The sequence below is a fragment of the Mauremys reevesii genome, linkage group 13 (genome assembly GCF_016161935.1).
Source record: "Mauremys reevesii isolate NIE-2019 linkage group 13, ASM1616193v1, whole genome shotgun sequence".
In the NCBI taxonomy this organism is placed as follows: domain Eukaryota; kingdom Metazoa; phylum Chordata; order Testudines; family Geoemydidae; genus Mauremys; species Mauremys reevesii.
Window position 1 is genome coordinate 44,363,810 of NC_052635.1, and position 18,081 is coordinate 44,381,890.

An 18,081-nucleotide genomic window follows, 5' to 3' on the forward strand; every position below is an offset into this window, starting at 1 on the left:
TATAGAAAGTTCTCCGGATGTCTCCCTGTCTGTTCCTCCCATCCTCTGTCTGTCTTGCCTATTTAGAGTATTTAGGTTCTTGGGGCAGAGGCTCTCTCTTGCTAGTTTTATGTACAATGCCTAACACAATGGGACCCTGATCTTGGTTGGGATCTCTAGGCATTAGCCCAACACAAATAAACAATAACAACGCTCATCACTGCGGGGAAACCAGCAAGGAAAACTTTCTCCACCAGGTTCAAGGATAAAAGCAACATTTTCTTTAATTTTTATCTTCATTCTCCTCCTAGTGAAATGAAAGGCAGCTTTTACTGGCAGAAGTCTGTCATTGTGCCTAAAAGAAATTCACAACTTTGTCCAGTGGGTGGATTTCAGCACAAAATGCTGTGCATTGCTGGCAGCAGTGATAAAACTCCACCTTGGAATAAATCCACAAATACTCACAAACAGATTACATTTTGCACGTGCACTTAAGCAGGGACTCCTGTTCGTTCCACACCTCTCTGTTCCCTAGCTCTGTTTGCGGTAGGATTACAAGATCAGGGAAATGATGAGGGAGGAAAAACAGCACAAAGGGCAACCAAGAGTGAGGGTGCATGAGGAAGTGTCGATGACCAAATGGTGGCCAGAGGGTAGGGTGACCAGATGTCCCAATTTTATAGGCACAGTCCTGATTTTTTTCTTATATAGTCTTTTTCTTATATAGGCTCCTATTACCCTCCACCCCCTTCCCGATTTTTCACATTTGCTGTCTGGTCACCCTCCCAGAGGGAGACAGCTTGTGATTTAGTTAATGTCAGGATGACTTTTACCAAAGTGCAGCTCTCTCTACAAACAGTGACATGCTCTCAGACTGCAGCCGTGGGTGGGTGATGTCACAGGGAAATGACCAATGGCTGAGGAAGCGATCCATCCAGCAGTGAGTCAGGCCTGAAAACTGACCTTCTTCAGCTGATTGCTAAGTGGGCAGTGGCGTGTCAGCTTACTATTCATTTAACAGTGGGATGCTGAAAGGAACTCTGAATCAGCCAACGCCCACTGCACCAACGTGCAAGGAAAGATGGTACACTGGGCTCAGATGACAGAGGTGAACAGTAGGGCCTCTAGCTATAGAAGGGGGAGGTAAGCACAACAACAATCCAGAGGTTCTTAGTCCCAGGGCCTCCTGAAGGGCGTTCTGTGAACTGGTGGGAGTCTGCAAATGCTGCCCACTTGCCACAGAACATTCCGCAGCTGAGAATGGGAACAGTGACCCATCTGATCTCAAAGTGGAGAGGGGAGGTGGGTCTATGAGACAGTGGCTCTCTCCAGAGCTGGTTGACCCTATGAAAACGTTCAACAACCGCTGTATTGATCTTTAACCTCTGGTGGTCTGGATTCCAGCGTGACTTATTATCATTTATATTACCATAGCAACTAGAAGCTCCAGTCAAGGACCAGGACCACACGGTGCTACATGCTGTACAAACACAGAATAGGTAATTGTAGGTCACAGGTAAAATGTGTTTGGTGGCTCCAACCTGGTCCCTGATGAGCATTTATCCATCTCACAAAAGCAGCACCCAGTGAGGGACAATTGGGCGTGACTTGATCTCTGATCAGAAGCTCAGAACCAGAATAGTAGGTGGCACATTAGGTCTAGATGGAGCCAGTGTGTGGGAGCAGGCCAGGGCGTGTACAGCAGAGGAGTGTCAGATCAAGATTGAGGTACATTAGCAGATCTCCATGGGGAAATTTTGTGACCTGCTTGACTATTCTATAGCTGATTGGCCAGGAGCTATAATCCTTCATCTTTGTGAACACAAAAATTCACCTAGTGACTCCTAACTTGTTTTAAAAGGTGAAAAGAAATGTAGTGGCCCCTTGTCTAACTAGTATAAATTCTGTAAATTTTCAGCTTGTGAAAAACTTTATGAAGATTCATTTCATGGTTCAGGTTACAGAAAAACGTGGAAAGCAACAGCTACAAATTAGAATTGGTTTGTTAAGATGATTTGCACAGCACACCATTCCCAGCTGCTTCATCTTCATTCCGGCGGTTCAGCTCTCCAAACCTGTACACAGACAAAGTGACATGCATGAGTATTAGCATGACAAGCCTTGTCAAGAAGGCAAATACCGGGCTGATTTGCCATTGCGCATCTTTTGTATAGAAGTGGAACATCGTTTTAATATAACTATAGATGGGGCCTACATGCCACTATGCGTGTGGATACAGCTAGCTGAGTAGCAGAAAATAAATATTCATTTGACATTTTATTTAAAATATTCTGTGAAATTGGTCAAATAAATGACTATGAATTTCTTCCTGAAGCATTCAACTCGCTCCTTAGGGAGGGCACATAACGGGGGTTAAACTGTAAAATAGTTTATTAAAAAATTGGAAATTAATATTAGTCAGACAATTTAGTCAACTATTTAGCCAGTTTAATGCAGATCCGGTCCAAGTTGTGATTCAGCATCAACCTTTAGATATTCCTGTTACATATACAGTGTTCTTACACAATTGCCCCTCAAACACCCACATGTGCCCACAAACTCACACACACACACACACACGGCTTGAAATCTTCATTTAATGAAACCCAGACTGCATCTGGCAAAAATATCTTCACTTTCCTGACCAAACTGAGATTTCTGTGGTCAATAAATGCTACATCCTCATAGTGAATCCCCAGCGGGAATTTCTTGTGCATCTTGCTACCTGGGGATTTCTTAATGTTGAAAAACATGATCATCATTTGTTCCCAGCCCACAGGGGCTTACCTGCATCCCTGGGGAAAGGCGTAAGGTTACCTCCATTTCCCCTCTTCCTTACACCCCCTACCCCTGAGTGCTGGCATCAGAGCCCCAGCTGAGTCCTGGATGGGACTCACTCGCTGAGGATCCAGCTCACCCATAATTGGTCAGGGGGGACGATGTTGAGCAATGTGAATTTTTCCCAACCTCGGGGGTTCATTATGCTGCCCCTGCAGTGTACTCAATCTTCAATGGCCTTGTGCAATAAGAGACAGTGATCAGGAGTCAAATGGACCTCTCCCAAATGGCTCTGCAGACCACTGCAATTAAGCTACTAGGTTGCCTTATCATCATGTTTTTGAACAAACACAATTTAAGCTCCTATGGGCCCACGTATGTAAGGGTTACTCACCTAAGGCTTTGCAAGGTTGGGCCCCGAGTCACCAGAAGGAAATGAGTGTTGGTTTAACGGCTACCGGCCACCTTGACTGAGTTACTTCAGTTTCACTATGAAAACAATGGCATTACGTTGGCATAAAGCTGGAGCAGTGCAGTGGTGAATCCAGCCCTAGGATTTTCTAAAGTGGCCTCCAAAATGGCACACACCCTGTTGAATATGCAAATCCTGATCTGCGTGTGCAAAAGTGTATATTGGCAGGTAAAAGTGTGTGCAGTTACTCAGTTTGCATGTGCAAATGCCTACTTATTTATTCAGCTACACGGTTTGCACACTGAAGTGGGGGCACATTTATAGGAGCCAGTTTTAGAGGCTCATTTGAAACATGGGTCCTTATAGTTCATGCAAATGCACTTTGAAAGAAAGCCTTCCCATGCCTGCCTACCCTTGAGCCTACAAAAGTCTGCATTTCCCGCGCAAGAACTGAGCACTTTGCAGCTACTTAAAACAATACAGGGCAAACAGCTCCCCACGAGCTCGAAGGTGGTTCAGATCTCCTCCATCACGGCACGAGAAATGGAGAACCACAAGTCTTCACAAGTAAACAGGCATTTTATTCACTTAAAAATATTTCCCACCGTGTGCCTCAAGACGACCCAGGCTTCATATATTCACGCAACCGTCACTCCAAAGAAACATTTTTCTTTCCTTTTCCCCAATTCCATCCTCTCTAGAGCAGGACAATTATCATAGACCCAACAAAAAAAAGTGTATTCCTTTTGCTCAATCTATCAGCTGAGCCATTTCAGCCCATCCTCATTGCAGTCTGTGCTGGGAAGCCCATAAAGCACTAGGGAGGGATAATTACTAGTCCCAGCAGCCAGGAGATAATTAATACACTGATAAGAGGAGGGCTTGGGAAGTCAGGGGATGAAATACACACATAGGAGGGGTAAAAAAAAAATAATAAAGCCTGAAAAAGAATTGCTTTAAGGTGGAGATGTGGGGGAGTATGGGAAGGAGAAGAGGTATCTCTCTGATCTAGATGGTAGCCTAAGCAGACTGCCCTCTCTCTGAGCTAGGGCATGGGAGGGGTTCTCTAGAATATATCCCTAGGAAAAGTACTCTGCAGTTTGGATGCTGTTGAGATGGAAGGAAGGTGTTTTATTGAGCACTCTACTGTCGGGGATACCCCTTACCTGAGAACTAATGGGCTATGACTTAGGATTGATCTGCAGCCAGTATTTCAAAAGAAACCAGCCAGGTGTTGAGCTGAAATGCACTTCTCTGAGGGCTCAGATGTGCTCTCAGAGGGACGAGGAAACCCTCTGCATAACCTTATATACAGCAATGGAAACTTCCTTCAGTTGGGTTCCTGATTTAGTCTATGTCTGCCAGTCAAGATTTTGCCTTGACTCATAATATCCGAGTCTTGGACATTTGTATTTCAACATTTCCCGTATCTCCCCATCATTCCAATGACTCCTCTTTGGCCATTTGACATCTCACTGCTGTGGAATGTTACACAGCTTTCTAAGCACCTTGTCTTAACATTTTTCTAAGAAAAACGTTTTTCTTTATCCTTTTTATAAATTTTTTTGTTTAGAAAATGTCAAGACAAAGTGTTTCGGTTATTTCCGAAGTGTTTGTTTTCTTTTGACCAAAACAATTTGGTGAATTTGACACAAATTCACAAAATGTTTTGGTCAACCCAAATCTGCCTTTTTCAGAAAAAAAAATTCCGACAAATGTTACCCAGCTCCGCTATTGAGTAAAATGTGTTTTACAACTTGTTAGGTATGCCCTGTTTTCCATGCAGTGGTTGCCATTAACAAGTCACCGGTTACCAACACAAGCCAGGCTGTGGTATCACAGACATCATAGTTACGGCCTGTTTTCAAGTATGGGGAACAATTGTAGTTTCTCAGCTACCACTGTGCTGTGAGTATTGCTAAATACTGACTGGTTAATGATGGCTGTTCTGCAGGCGGTGACTGTAGAGAGTATCTCAGTGGGAGTTGAGGGCATTCAGGACACTGCAGGAATGAGCTCTTATTGTCGATAGTATCTTCACACTTATTGCATATCAAACTTTTTACAATGGCAGAGTTAACTAAAAAAGTAATTCTAAGGGGAGATTGAGATGGAGAGGTACCAGCAAGGGAGAAAAACATGTTTTCAGATGAGATTTAAAAAGAGATGTTTTGTTACTACTGGGTTGGCATCATACGGTCATAGCCCCATCAACATAACATGCTATCACTGCTAACATGACTGTTTAGGGAATATGGAATGCGAACAGAAAGCAATTCAAATAGAAACATACTGAGAATGCTTTAATAGAAGATAACAAATATGCAGCAATCTCATTCAGTACCATGGAATTCCACCTTGGGGGTTCTGGGAACATCATAGTAGACAGGAAGTCACCAGAACCCCTGAATAGAATTAGATCTGTGTATTACATGGCTCCTTAGCTTTAATTCTTATTATCTATTCCTAATAGAGAAACGGTTTAAAAACAGATGCTCTGGCATCAAATAACCCTATCGTTCCTTTCTAATAAAAATAATTATCTGTCTTCTCAAGAAACCGATTTATTTTAAATCCCTAAGTATCTCCACTCAAAGGAATTCATCACCTCGTGTGAGTTAAAAACTGGTGATTTCAAGTCCCTGGGATCTGAAGATACTCAAGCCTGAAATCCATCAATCTAATTAAGTTAGGGGGCAAATTTTAGACTGTTGGCGCTCTTTCTGATTGGCATGAATTTGCTCCTGCAACTGAGTCACAGTGTAAATCCAAATACTCGCTTCTCTCTCTGATTGTGGGTAAATACTCAGACTTGAGTGCACAATTCATTGGATGGGTACAGAAATATGTGAACTCAAATTGCATCCACAAGTAGAAATTCAGCCTCATCCTAGGTGAGATGGTATCTCTAAACGAGTATGTCTGGAAACTCACCACCCATTAGCATTGAATGTGCTGTGTTGACCAATAAAGTTTTGGCACAAACACAGCTACACAAACCATAGCAATAAGGATGACAGCATGACAACCGTTACACAAAAAGAAATTTAAGAAAAAACATTCTATAAAAATATTGACTCCGAAGCCTTTTTAATTTGTATTATTCTGTCTAAAGATAGAGAAAAGAGATGTGAAATCTAAAAATATCCCAGAAGCTAGGTAAGATACTTTTAATAAACCTAAAGCTAGACATCTATATTGATAGCTATCAGAGATATTACTGATGTTCTTCGTAGCGTAGAGAAATATACACACATGCACTTGTGCGTGTAGTTGTGTATAAATGTTCCTATAATTGGCGTAACAAATGCATGATTTGTGCACAGTAATCTCTTTGATTGTGCATATGAGTATTTTGCAGGCACAAAGTATTTACAGATGTTTGAATTGCCAAGTGTAGCTGTAACTGAGTTAGCCACCTCCGGAGTGCCCCCTCATGGCCTGTGGTGGTGCTGCAGTGGTCTCCCTCAGTTTCCCCTTTAATCAGATGCATCAATAACTCCACAAAGTCTTGTGTCCAATAATAGCACCCTTTCTTGGGGTCTGGTTCATTAACATAAAATACACTCCTCCCCTCCTCCCCGAGGTCTGCCCCTCTTCAAGTTTCTTCTCAGTTCCTCCTCTCAGCCCACCCTGAGCTCCTTTAAACACTCCCTGCTCTCTTCTGAGCATCCAGTGTCTACTCGGAGGAACTGTTCCCAGGCTTCTGTCCTGCCTGGCACTCCCAGCCCTTCTCCCACTCAAGAGCCTCCAGTAGGAACGTCCTGCTCACTGCAGCTCTGCCATGCCTTCCTACCTCCTGTTCCCCTCCCGCTCGTTATGGAGACCAGCTGCCCCCTATCAGGCTCCATGGCCAGGCTGTTAATGAGGCATATGTGGACTGGCCAAGTTCCCTCTTAAAGGGCCCACTCGGCCCTGTGACATCGGCCAACTAAAGGACATCCAAACCCTGCAGCTGGGGAACCCAACTGGCACAGAGGTTCAAATAACTGATATATTCAAATAACTGATATATTCAAATACAGTCAGAAGGGGCTGTGATGGTGCCAGCATTTGAAAACAGGCCCTTGCACATCTAAATAAATGTCTGTGCATTGATTCATTCCTACTTTGGGTCCAAATGTGGGCTCGGCCCAAGTGGAAAGGTCCACCCCAGTGGATCAGATTGGAGGACTGGGGCCAGACATGGTGGTGGTTGCCAGGTATTTGGGTGAGGTAGCAGCGAGGTAAGGGGAGTGGGTGCAAAAGAGAAGAAAGCAAAATGGGAGGAGAGGTAATGGAGTGGTGGTGGAAAGGAAAGGGTGAAAAATGGAGCGAAGAGAAGAGAATGGAAAGAGGGGGGTGAAAGGAAATGAGAGAGAGAGGAGGGAAAGGAAGAGAGACTTTGGATTCTCTAATTTTCCCTAAGAAAAGGACAGTGCAGAGACCCTCTTGCCCCTCCCCAGTGAGTTTCCAGAAGACGGAAATTGGCCATCTGGACTTGCCCCCAGTTCCTTTGTCCGACACTGGAGCAGGTGTAGAGCCCGAGAGGACCTCTCACAGCGTGACTGAACTCTGTGCTAGAGGGACTCTCCAGAACTTTCCGCTTGCCAGGATCCCTGACCGGCACTAAGTGAACAGTGGAACTCAGGGAAGTAGCACACACAGGAGAGCCAGACAGAGTCACCCTGGGGACAGCAGAGGTGTAGGAAATCATCAGGGCCAGACTCCTAAAGGGGAGAGGGAGACGTTCAAAATCTCCTCAGACTCTGCTCCCATAGGCAAGTCCCTTTGGACGGGTGATTTTTTTGAGACAATGGCTGATGGAGCATCACTCAGGAAAGTGGAGAGCAGGAGGTAGGGACAAAGCTGGGTGAAATGATCAGCCTTCATTTTGCAGGAGACTTTATGGGATGAGGATAATAATGGGTGAATTTATAGACCATTGGGTCAGCAAATCCAGCGTTTGGGGTTTTTTTTCTCCCAGCAAAAGTAGCAAAATTTTTTACAAGTAAAATTATGAATTTTTTTGATTCTGTTGGGGGTGGGGTGAAATTTTGCATTTTGTTTCATATCAAAAGGTGGTTTTTGCCCCTCTCCAGTATGTTGCCTGCAGATATTGTCTGACATTTGCATTGTCCTATGTAAACCTGCCAAAAATTCAGGGGACCCCTCCCACCATTTTGTGCTGCACCATTTTCAACTGGTTCTTCTGGTTAGTTTGTTCACACTGCTTTCTGAGTCCATGTTTCCATTCGCACCATGGCTGCTGGCATTCACTCCAACTTCTCCAAGGGCAGCGTTCCTTAGAAGTCCCAATGTTTCATCAGAGCATCAGTGCTTCAAAGGTGACGAACCAGTTACACACAGCAGCATTAAAGATACACTTTGCTCCACCAACCAAGTGGCTGAACATGCCTCATACTCTCAAGTTGATTACAAATAGAGGGGGGTGAAACTTTTTTACAGACAATTGGGTTTTTGATGAAACTAAAATATTTCTTGGAAAGTGCTTTCCATAGAAAATGTTAATGTTTCATTAAAACATAACCAGCCCCGGCCCTGAAAAGTGAAAGCGGTTGGTTTGTGTGTTGTTTGTTTTTGACAAAAAAAAATCCAAATTTTCTCCAACTCTCCCTCACCATTTTCTGACCAGCTCTAATTTTAAACAACACAGAGGGCCGCATTCGGATCTCAGTGTAAATCTAAAATAACTCTGCTGATTTCAGTGGAGTTCCTCCAGGCCCGATTCTTAGGTTTTAGAGCAAGTCCACTGACGCCAGCAGATTGACTCCGGATTACACTGGTATGTATGAAAGGAGCATCGGACCTTCTGAATTCATCCTGATGTAAATCTGATCAGAAAATGGCTTGACGTATTTCAGGGGAGCAGCATTAGCAACAATTTCATCCGTCTTGTCAGTTTCTTTATACAGAGTGATTGATCACTGGAGTGTGATACAGCAGAACAGGGATGTGAACCAGAGTAAAGCCACAAAACCAGATCACTTTCAGATGACCAATTCATCTCTGGGGTCAGTCCAATGAAGAAAATAGAATTTTACCAGAAAAAGATTTGGTCCATTCTTTCTAGCAATCCTAGCCCACATTTGGAGTAGTAGAAATTGTGGCTTATGGAAGAATGAGAAAATGCCTCATTCAACCTGCTAAAATATTTTGCATAAAACACAAGTTACAAAAAGTTCTATAGTTGTGGTTTAATTGCTTTAGTACATACCCACAGGAAATGAAAAATGATCTTTTGAACAAGTATAGCAAGGCTCAATTATTTTGAATAACAGTTGTACAAATTAACATCTATTTTCCTGAGTCACTTGCATGTGCACTTATGGAAAGTTCATGTGTGTATGAACTCTTTTGTATGCACGCTTAGTTCTTTTCTACACACAACTGCAGAAATTGCACATTGGAAGTTTTGGGTTACACAGCACCTATCAGGGATGATCTTGGTCCTGCCTCAGCATGGGTGAAAGGATTAGATGACTTTTTGAGGTCCCGTCCATCCCTAAATTCCTATGATTCTATAATCTTGGCATGCACAATGTGCATAGGAGATTTTTAAAATTTAGGCCAGATTTTTTTTCTGCAAGTGAAGTTGCTTTCTTGCATGCAAAGTACTCATAAAAGCTAGGAGCCCTTTGGATGATTCTTGTGGGAGACAAGAGTATAATTCTCAAAGTGATAGTGGGGGAAAACTTTTATCCTTGCTAATACAGAACACTGGAAAAATTAGACAAACTAAGTAAATTTAGATAAACTTCACATGCAAATACTCATGAAGCAAAAACGGGAGCTCAGATTTTGAGAACTGGGTGTGCAATAAAATGCAAGCAATTGTGTGCAATTGTCTTCACAGAACACTCACAAATAGGCAATTAGACAAAGATACCATGCTAAGAATATTATTATACATTTAATTTTCTGTAGAACCCAATCTGCAGTGGAATGCCTTAACTGCACCAACAGCGTTTGTAGACAACACTGGAAAAATCCCCAATCTGTGCATGAAAACAAATATTTGTACGTACAAATCTGGTTGTCAAGTTGCTACAGAATCTGTCTGCACAAATTCTTGTTAGAGAGGCAAGGTGGGTGAGGTCATGTCTTGGATTGGACCAACTTCTGCTGATGAAAGAGACAAGCTTTCGAGACTGAAGAAGAGCTCCGTGTAAGCTGGAAAGCTCGTCTCTCTCTTCAACAGAAGTTGGTCCAACCAAAGATATTACCCCACCTACCTTGAATCTCTAATAGCCTAGGACCAAGACAGCTACAAAAACACTGCATGCAACAAATTCTTGTTGGTATACTCGGGTGAACATGTCTATGAATCTAGCGTAGTGCAGCTGAAAATTTGAGACCCAGTATTCAGGGGTGCTGAACCCCCCTGGCTCCAAATAAAGCCAGTGGGAATTGTGGTTGCTCTGCACCTCTGCAAATCAGACCCTAGGTCAACAGTGTCTTTCAAATCAATGTAATTTAAAACACTTTACACATTTAGCAATGCTAGCTATAGAAATAAATAATAGTAATAGAAATAATATATTATCTGAATTCCATACAATGCAGAATATGTTTCCGAAGTAGCTGATGAAGAAACACATTGGAGGAATAGGCAAAAGGGGAAAAATAGGCTTGCTGGAGAGATTTTAAAAAATACAGAGAATAGTGATCTGATGTAGAGTTATCTGGAGGTGACTCTAAAGGGCAAGAGTTGCAGAGAAGTTTCTCACCCCAGGAGTGTCCACACTGTGTGAAGAGGCAGGAAAAGAGACAGGAATGAATAGATGAAGCAATGACCATTTATGGTCACTGAAGACCTGATCCTGAAAAATGTTCACGAGGGCTTGTGTCACCTAATACTAAGATTGTCAGTGCTTTGGGACAGGAAGCGTCTTTTTTGCGATGGGTGCACAGTGCATGGCACAATGGAGCCCTGATCGCTGATAGGTGCTAACACAATACAGATGATAAATAATAATACAAAATAGTCTCATTGAATTCAAAGAGACTGTTTGCATGTGAGCGTATTATTCAGTATGAGTAAGGGTTACACAATCTGCCTCTAAAAGGTTCCAAGACACTGCAGGAGTGGGTAACCCCAGGGTCCAAATTCCAAGATGAGTAATTACATTCTGCTGGCTTAAAATCCCCCTGGGGTTACAAGCAAAGACATGTATCAATTCACAGCTATTCTCCACTTCCCCTCCTAAACACAGTTACACAGAATTTCCTGGCTACTTGCCATGTTCTATCCCAGAGGTGGCTGCCTATCAGTTGTAGGTGAATGATCCCTGCATGTACAGTTCATTAAGGGTGCTGGGAGCCTTAAAGTCACCAGATAAATGTAATGAGTGTATATTATTCTATTTCTCCCCAGCCACACTGCTCGTCTTTAGTTTGATCTCATCAACTCATTGCAGACTAACTGTGTGTAATCCACATGAACTCCACATGTCTCACAGTGAAACCATGAATCTTGGCAGGTATGAGCTGCAGGCTAAAGGGACCAATGTGCTGTTTGAATATGCATGAACTGGGAAAGTCATATGTCACATTGCAGCATGCCCTGAAAGCTAAGATAGCTGATCCTACTTTCCGTTATATGTATTGGACACTATTGCATACAAGTCGGAACTGGATATGGTCCTGCGACCATGAAGAACTGCAGCTATGTAAGCAGAGATAGGATCAACTCTATAGACAAAGACAAACATTTCTAAACATACTTATCACCTTCACTTGATGTCCTTTAGAAAGAATCTGATACTGTTCATTATAAAGATGCGGGCTCCACCTATGCAGGTAGGACAAATACTTTGCTATGTATCAATATTTACTCAAGTGACATGACTAGAGATGCTCAGAAAATTTCAACAGAAAACAAATGAGAAATGATTATTTTCAAAAAGTCTTGCAGTATTTCCCCCTTTTCCAACCAGCTACTAGAACTGGAATGGAATTGTTCAACAACACTTTTTTGGGGTCAGAAAACACCAATTTGTCAAGCCCAAAACTTTTTGCAGGAAAATTATCACATAACATTCTCACATTTTTTAAACACAAAATGTGGTTTTCTGGTTCAAAAGGTGTTTTTTTTTTCAATTTAATCTAGTTATAGTAAAAAAAACATTTTAAATGGTCAAACGTGAAATGAAACATTCTGATTGACTTGAACCAATTTTTAATTTTTTGTTCATGAAAATGTTTGAGATTTTTTTACTTTTCATCCCAATTTGTGATGGGCAAATTTTCTGAACTCTCAAAAAGTTTTGCATGATGGGAAAAACATTTTCTGCCCAGCTCTGTGAGCTATAGATGTGATTTTAAATCCACTTCATTGTATCAACTGCTTCTTCTGGATGAAATCTCTCCTTAGCTGATGAGGGTGATAGATAGATAGAGTTGTAGCTGTGTTGGTCTCCATACATGAGAGGAACAAGGCAGGTGAGGTCATATCTTTTACTGGACCAACTTCTGTTAGTGAAAGAAACAAGGAGTAAAAGATATTACGTCACCCAACTTGTCTCTCTTGGATTAATAGAGATGTAGGTAGATAGAAGCAGTTCAGTGGCTCAGTACCAGGAGAGCTGTCTTCCTGGTGCTTCATCATCACTTCTTATCTCACATTTATAGCCTACATTGCTTCCTGGACTTTATACACACCGGGCTACTATTCACACAAATACTTCCCAATTTTGTATAGTCCCCGCCCCTGAATCCAATCTCTGCTGAAAACACACAGCCTCCAAAGAGTGTGCTACATTTTAAATAAAAACAGAATTTACAAATGAGTCTGTTGAGATGTGCATATGGACTGCAACTCCCCATGATCTTATTGAGGTCCCCTTGTCCAGCCTCACCCTAACCCTGTTTTATTTCCTTCTCATCCTCCCTGGATATGTCCCATCTCATTCTAAATGGTAAACTCTTCAGAGCAAAGGCCTTGCCTCACTCCGCTCTTGGAGGCGCCCAAAGCAACTTTAGCCCAAACAATCAGCAATAATAATAGGACACCAAAGGGCCGGTCTTCGGCTGGCGTACGTTGTTCTATTGCCATTGACTTAACTGGAGCTCTGACAATTCACAACAGTGCAAGACCTTCCCCCAAATCCTCATGGAGATGAGGGCTTTCTGCAATACGCCTCAGCGAGCCTGTGTGCGGGTAAATAGTTGATATACCTGTAGACACGTGGTAATTTATTAAATGTCTCCTCTTATGATGAAGGTGGGCTATAAGTCATAAAACAGGGAAAGAACTGAATTAACGGGGCTAGTTTTCTTCACCACCTAATTGTTCCAGGGAGCCTGAGTTCTGAGGAGGCGATGAATCATTGTTTATGAGATATTGCTTCCAGGAAGATGATTTGAAAAAGACATTTATTACAACCCCTTGCTCTCTGGGAATGGCAGCTAAGGGAGGGATTCCCTCCGCCTTTTCTTCTCCCTCCCAATTCATTATTTTTATAATCTCAGCTCTCTTCCCCCCCCCTTTACATTTCACATCTTATTCTGTGTGTGTGTTTGTGTGTGGGTGTGGGTGCGCGCATGCAAACGGGGAGAGATTGGGAAAAGGCGTCATATTTCAAGCTGGCTCTATTTAAATGAGTTTGGGATTGTGCTTCTGTAGAGCAGATGGCCCTGGGAGATAATGATGCCTGAGCAATGGAGGCTGTAGCCCCCTCTCTTCTGTTGCCATGGCAGGCCAGAGGGCTGAAATGGATTCTGCTTATTAAATTTGCGAGCTCTTGTGTACTCAGATGAATGGCGCTCAGTCAGAAAGAGGCCCAGCCTCCCAATGTCACTGGATAGTTTTATCTTAGAAAGCCAGGCACTCTAACTCAGTCAGATGAGGGTCTCATTAACCTATTAACAGCAGCCTCGGAGGAGTTCAAACTGCAGGGGCTTTTAACTCAGAGTGTTAGGTGTTTCCAGGAATAAGCCAAATGCTAGTGTTCCTGACGGCGTATAAACCATAACAAGAACACTTAATAAACTAGTATTTATTGGCTCATAAAGGATAAAGCATCTTCCCCTAATATGTGATCAAATATAGAACACGTCTATAAACTATCACAGGGACAAATTCTGTTCTCATTGACGCCAGGACAGGGACCGTGGTTTCCTATATGTTTGTATGGGACCTCGCGCAGTGGCGCTCCGATCCTGATTGGTGCCCTTGAACAGTACCATTATTTAAATAATGAATATTAATAAGGATTTCAGACTCATTGATTCCAATGGGAGTTGTACCAGTGTAACATCCCCCTATGTCCAGATGCATTATTAGCTCAATTTCATAAATCAAAATTATACACACACACACACACACACACACACGAGTACAACTCTAGCTATATTAGAAACAAAAGTGATGCCTCAAACTGTTACTAAAATCATGACATGGTAGAGACTGCAGCAGGAAGAGAAACTGGGAAATAGAAAACTTTGGGGCCTTAATGATTGGCAGATGTAATGTGAAAAGATCAATGTCCTTTCTTTTAAGATTTCACTGCACATCAGAACTGTACCGCATACTGTGTATTGACTGAACATTCACCTATCAACCACAAAGCACAACGTGCTAAGTAATGCTTGTTGGAATTTTTTCATCAAAACTTTTTTTTTTTGATTAAACAAACTTTTTTTCTCAACAAAAGTCTAGTTTTGTCAAAAAAATTGGGGGCTTTGTTAGAAAACTGAAAATCAATGTGTTTGTGGTTGCCAAACCCTTCCTCCCCCCTTCCCCGCCCCACCAAATGTCCAAGAAAAATGTTATCGAAAGCAAAAAATGTTTATTTTCATCTATTTTTTTTAAAGGGAAAAATAATTTCCTCACCAGCTCTACTGTTAAATCAGTATGGCTGAAATTCTGTTTTCAAGAGAGACACAGCAGTCCCATGTCTAGCACATTTAGAACCACGCAAAAGATTCAGAAGAATGGAAATTTGACATGCAGTTAGACAATACATGTTGCATTACAATGAACTTAACTTTGATTAACCAGAGGTAGGCTACAACAGATTTTTTTTTTACGTATGTAAATTTTGCATGTCTCATTTCGTATGCTACACAGATACATTCTTCCCCCACAAGGGAAAAATCCTGCATTGCTCATGCATCCAAAAAGCCCGCCTGGCATTGCTGCAAGATATAGATTTTCAGTCATGATGTTGGATGCAATACTTGCAGTGTCCATGTAGCCGGCATATAGGAAATAATCACTCAGGAGATTGTCATCACTGAATAATCTTCCTGGATACAAGATGGAGGCAGCAGCCATCTGCATCGGTCTAAGCATTCCCACTCCTTAAATGGCAGATGAAATGTAGATGCCTAAATCATCGTCAGGGACCTAGGTAAGTGGCCTAATTTCCAGATGGGCTGAGTAGCTCCCATCAACTTCAGCAGGAGTAGTTAGTTGCTCAGCACTTAAAAAAATCTGGCTCCCTAGATAGGTGTCTAACTCTGAATTTAGAGGGCTAACTTTCTGACACCACTTTAGAAAATCTTGGCCTGGCTGCACTGTGAACTAGAGCTATTGGCAATTTTCCAGTGGAAAAGGCGGATTCATCGAAACGGAAAGATTCCATGGGAGTCTATCTGCTCCAAGAAGGCTCCTGCAGAGCCAATGCTCCCAGTGTTCCACCCGCTTTCAGGCTCCTGGCTCTTTGGTAGCTTGCCAGGTGAGCCACTATCAGAGGTATGAGCATGAGAGCATTAAAAGAGCCTATAAATGGAAATCTGGTTAGAGATGAAGTTCAATCCTTGAGGGGGCCATTTAGGGATGTGGGGCAAAAATGTGTCTGGGGATTGGTCCTGCTTTGAGCAGGGGGTTGGGCTAGATACCTCCTGAGGTCCCTTCCAACCCTGATATTCTATGAAGAGGCCACATCAGTTGAGAAATCCTCATGTCCTGCCTTCTTGCCCCGCGTTACTTATTGAAGAAAACCACAACTTCCTTGCAGATTTCCTTTGCAATGTCCTTATCCACTTATAAAGAGAGACATTTACACCAAAGGCAAGACTCAGTCCTATGGATTTCTCCATATCAAAATCTAGTCCAAAATCTCCACAGAACTCCAGTTGACCAAGGTGAAGAGGCCAGGCTCTTATTTCCAAAATGAGCCTTCTCCAAAGGCCATGAAATTCAGTGGGAAGGTTTTCCATTGGCTTCAATGGGCCCCAGGAATGTTAGTGAATGGTATATGAATGTGGCTGACAGGTTTTCATGGGTATTATGTTTTAGGGAGGAAACTCTCAGTCTAGATGGTAAGCTCTTTGAGGTGGTCTTCAAAGTACCTAAGGTCTGCACTGCACAAACAACAACCCCAACCATTGCCCAGGCACCAATAGTCTGACCACCAGTCTATCTTGCCAACACATTTTCCAAAGCTGGAGCTGCCTGTAAACAGGGGGAATGTTGAGTTCCAAAACAGACACGATCACCATCCCCCGTGAGCCCATCTAGGCTATTGTAAGACAGGTGGTCTTCACTCTAACAAAAGTTTTGACAGTGAATAAGGGAGCTCGAACAAAGTCTTAACACTCGAAGTAGTTAAAACAAAGCCAGCGGGAGCTAGAAAGGTCAACCTCCTCCCTTAGAATGACCTGAAAGTCAAACGGGCCAAAAGGAGCATCGTCATTTACATGAAGGCAAGCACTTGGCAATATCTTATCAACATCACTTTCTCTTCTGTCTGACTCCCCAGGGCAGAAGGCTAAGAGAAACAAAGACATCAGAAGAATTCGGGCAGGTGCAGGATTCCTGATACCCTGCCTCTTATGTTACAGAGTCAGCAGCAGAAGCTGGAGGGGTGGACAGGATTTGCTTATAGTGCGCCTTCATGATTAAATATCGTTGTCTATTTCCCAAGAAAGACAGGGTTATGTCTTCTCATTCACAGGGCATACAGAGAAAAGGCCCTTTAGAAACACAGGACTGGAATAAAAAAGCCTCTAAAATACAAAGTAGAGAGTCAGGACTTTTTTCTCCCTTTGTTATTAAGCAACCCATTTGAAACCCCAGATTTCCTACCTTCTGGATATTTTTGGGATCATCCAAGAGTGGGACCCACCCACAAACAGTTTTATAACATGGTGGAAATAAAGGTCAGAGAGAAGCATTTCCACCATGAAGTTGGCTTTAACACATGGGGAAAATGGGAGCAGAGTTACTCTTGGGCTCGTGAAGAAGTGAATTTTGTTGTAACCCACTAACCCTATCACATTTCTGAAACAAATGATTTGCAGTCTGTGGGTGGGGGGTTGGGGGGGGAGAGGAATCATTTTGTTGGGATTATTGCAAAACGCACAATAGCTTCTTTTCTCTTTCGCTCTTGCAAGAAGCTTTGTTCACCAGCAGAAAGAAGAAAAGGTTGCCCTATTTCAGTGGTCCCCAACCTTTTTGTGGCCAGTAGCACATTCATGTTTTCAGAAGAGTGTGGCGGGCGCCGAGAGTTTTTCAAGGCACCAGCGGAGCAAGCATGTGCCTGGGGCAGCACATGCTATGGGGCGGCATTCCATCCATTCTTGGGATGGCAGAGTCAGAGCGTTTTTTGTTGTTGTTGCTGTTTTTCCCCTGCTTCAGCAGTTCAGGCAGGTTTTTTGGGTTTTTTTGGCGGCAGTTCTGGGAGCGCGGAGAGAAGCCGGAGAGAAGACATGGCCGGCGCCTGCCAGGGACAGAGAACATCGGTGCCTGCAGCCTGCAGCCCCGGAGTTCTCTGTCCCCAGCAGGCACGGGGCCGCGGCTTCTCTCCCTGCTGGACACTAGGCGGGCGCACATAAATGGCCTGGCGGGCTCCCTGGTGCCCGCGGGCACCGCATTGGGGACCACTGCCCTATTTGAAATGCATGAATACTCAAAAACTGGCAATGGGAGAATTTAAAAAAGCATGGAGGGGAAGCACTGATTT

The 18,081-nt window shown here is 43.0% G+C and overlaps 1 long non-coding RNA gene across 1 annotated transcript in view; it reads right to left on the bottom strand.

Moving 5' to 3' along the window:
- Positions 1 to 1,121: 1,121 nt before the first annotated feature.
- Positions 1,122 to 18,081, bottom strand: part of LOC120381140 — a 35,437-nt gene continuing 18,477 nt past the window's right edge. Inside the window, exons 2-3 of the long non-coding RNA XR_005587948.1 lie at positions 3,152 to 3,246; positions 1,122 to 2,054 (exon numbers count right to left, since the gene is read on the bottom strand). This is a non-coding gene — a long non-coding RNA (uncharacterized LOC120381140). The remainder of the gene's footprint in view (positions 2,055 to 3,151; positions 3,247 to 18,081) is intronic.